Genomic DNA, 3,525 nt, shown 5'->3' on the forward strand with positions numbered 1-3,525 from the left:
CACCGTTTGATAACCTAACTTTTTGTGCACCTTCAGGAAAAAAAGAAACGCTAATTTTGCCACAAATCATCATTTACTGATCCTGGTCTGTCCAAGGTGCTTATACAAAATCAATATGCATTTGCAGCTCCTGCTAGCAACGCCCATTTAACATTTCCAGGAGGATGACAAGGCTAAGTGACTGCATATGTTTCATCCTACTTTATAGCAATTCCTAATGTTTCCCTTTCTCAGTGAATCTGGAACAATATGGGCCATTTACATAGGCAATATTTCCACAGCAGGGGGACACTAGTTCAATGAATGTCTTCTATTGTGCTGACGTTTAAATAATATTCCGTACCAAATTCTATCATGAAGGGCCAAACTATATGCAAGGCGAGATCAGATGTCCCATCTTTTTGATTTTTTTGCTTAAAACAGCTGTTTGTGTTTCCAAATTTGAATGAAGCAAAATCACTGGGGGAGGTGGGCTAAACACTCATGCCCAAGTAGATATAGGTTTATCATAACCAAAACCTCAACTCCACAAGACGTCCGGAGTTATTAATGACTAATATTCACCGAAACCCATGGAACAATTTAGTCACGATTAACCTGAAGTCCCTTTTTGCTTGCACAGAACTTAGTCACAACTAAATTTAGCTGGATTTTGGTCAATGGGCTTTCTAAGGCTTCCAAAGTTTAGCTTAATGGATGATTAGTCAGACTCTGAACTTGCACAATGACATTCCCAAAGGTTGGTCTGACAACGAGGCTCCGCATTTTGGCAGGTCTTACTTCTTTTCTGGGATGAAAATTTGGAAATGTGATCTAGGTGGGGAAATTAGGCACACATCCCTGTGTAGCTGACCAAAAAAACGAAGAGCGGCAAAGAGTTATGAATGTTTTGCACAGGAGGTTCAACTCTGTAAAGAGGGATTGTGGCATGAGATATGTGTGGTACCTTATTCTAAATGTGCAGCATATTCAATAAAGAATGCTGGGTCATGTTCTGCAGCACGAGGCTAGAGTTATTAGAAAGTGTTTTTTTCTTTTTAAATGACTGACATTGAAATATTTGAAATGTGGCTTTTTTAAAAGAGAGAGAGAGAAGATGACTGTTGCCAAAGAATTAGAGGTAGAAATCCAACACTTCACTATACTTCATGAAGTATAGTTATTGTGGTCTTAAAGACCAGTAAATGAGATACAGTGGTACCTCGGGTTAAGTACTTAATTCATTCCGGAGGTCCGTACTTAACCTGAAACTGTTCTTAACCTGAAGCACCACTTTAGGTAATGGGGCCTCCTGCTGCCGCCGCACCGCCGGGGCACCATTTCTGTTCTCATCCTGAAGCAAAGTTCTTAACCTGAAGCATTATTTCTGGGTTAGCAGAGTCTGTAACCTGAAGCGTATGTAACCTGAGGTACCGCTGTAATTCTTTTTAAAAGGTTTAACTTTCCCCCATCCCATGTGCCCTTGAAGGAACTGAAGTTGGGAATTGCAGCAGGAAGGAGGAGGCAGTAAAGGACGATTGGTGCCTTGAGATTCTAACCATGTGCTAAAGTGAGGTTCCATGGAGGCCACTGCAGAATATTGCAATCTACTATCAGATCATTTTAAAAACTCCAGGCATGCTATCTGTAAGGCTTGGGTCTCTCCCACACACACGAGACGCCGCCAGCAGTTAATTATCTAAGATGTATTGGTTCAACAAAAAGCCCCGGTTGGAGCTCTGCTAATTTCAGTCTTCCTCCGATGACACAGTTACCAGAACTAAGCTCCGCCCCCTTTCCCCCCAACAGGAAAAATGCCACCTTCTCTTCCTGTCCATTTCATGCTTCTTGCCTAATCTTGTGAGTCTATGAGATCACGGGGATTGCACCCCACTCCCCATATTTCTGTATCTGTGTCACTATCTGAGCTTTGCAACTGAATTCCTATTCTCTGTGTTTCTCCGTTTTTCTGTGTACAAAGGTTGAATTCCTGTGGCTAACTGCTTCTCCCCCCTCCCTTAGGAATTCTCTCTCTCCTTCCACTGTACCTGTCTCTTCTCTGACAGTATCTGCATTTGGTCTTCAGAAGCAATAACATAACCCATGAGAAAGTGGTAAACGGCCTCTGCCCTGTATACCTGAAAGAGCGTCTCCACCCCCATCGTTCTGCCCGGACACTGAGGTCCAGCTCCAAGGGCCTTCTGGCGGTTCCCTCACTGTGAGAAGCGAAGTTACAGGGAACCAGGCAGGGGGTCTTCTCGGTGGTGGCACCTACCCTGTGGAATGCCCTCCCTTCCGATGTCAAGGAAATTATTATTATTTATTGAATTTATATACCACCCTATACCTGGGGGCATAGAACGACTACCATATTGCCCCAAATATAAGCTGCACCCTAATATAAGCTGCACCTTTAAAATTGGAGGGGGGGGGGAGAAAAAAAGAAAAAATACATGAATATAAGGTGTTCCCTTTCTCACAGGGACTCACCGAGCAGGCGGCTCAGTTCAGGGGCGGCTTGTGCGCTGGTTAAACGACCCCATTGGGCTGCTTGTGGCCCATGGGCCTTAGGTTGCCAATCCCTGTTCTATATGTTAGGTCTGCAAGCTGCGCATATTCCATCAGTTTAAGTTGCAATTCTTCTTTGGTTGTGACTTTGCTTGTTTTCCATTTTTGGGCTAACAAAACACGAGTCACAGTAGTGGCATACGTAAATAACCTTTTCTGACAACTGGGAATTTCTATCTGATTATCCCCAACAAAACGGATTCTGGTTGTTGTTTTTTTGAAAAGTACTTTTTTTTCAATTCATTATGAATTATATCCCAATACTCTTTTACCATTTTACAGGTCCGCCACATATGATATACCCTCAGTCTCATTGCACCTCCAACACTTATCTGATTCAGTCTTATACATCTTAACAAGTCTACTTGGTGTTAGATACCATTGGCCCCAAAGACTTTAAAGGCGATCACCAACACTTTGAATTGTGCCTGGAAGCAAACGGGCAGCCCATGCAGATGTTGCTGTCCAATCAAGGATGTGTTTATGAGTGCACATTTCCTCCAAGAAATACCCAAGGCTCCACTGCAGGGAGAAATGTGGATCCTTTGGGATAGGTGTTGAAGACAGTGTACGCAGCACAAGCCATATGGTTTTCTCTGGGCTGACAAAGAGCACAGCAACATTCTGCCTTTCTTCTCCCTTCTAAGAAAGAGCTGCTCTCCCAAGGAGGTGTGAGAATGAGAGTCTACAGAAATACCCTGCCTTGCAGGGGGAGTTCAGAGATAGTTCACTGAATCAGGGGAAACTCTGCCTTTACTCTTGTACCAGGTTTTATGGAAGGAAATTAAAATATATATACTGTCTGACACCATGGTGGAATGCTTGGAATCTGAAATATATAAAGTCTAATAGGATTTTGGCCAAAGCCTAGTGCATGGTCCTACATCACGGTTTTACAGATTCTTTTTCTTTCTTTTGCTATGCTTTACTACAGGTTAAAGAGGTTTACTGCTGTTTGGTTTCCAGAACAATGGCTGT

Source organism: Podarcis tiliguerta (genome assembly GCF_965153285.1).
Source record: "Podarcis tiliguerta genome assembly, chromosome: 17".
NCBI classification, from domain to species: domain Eukaryota; kingdom Metazoa; phylum Chordata; class Lepidosauria; order Squamata; family Lacertidae; genus Podarcis; species Podarcis tiliguerta.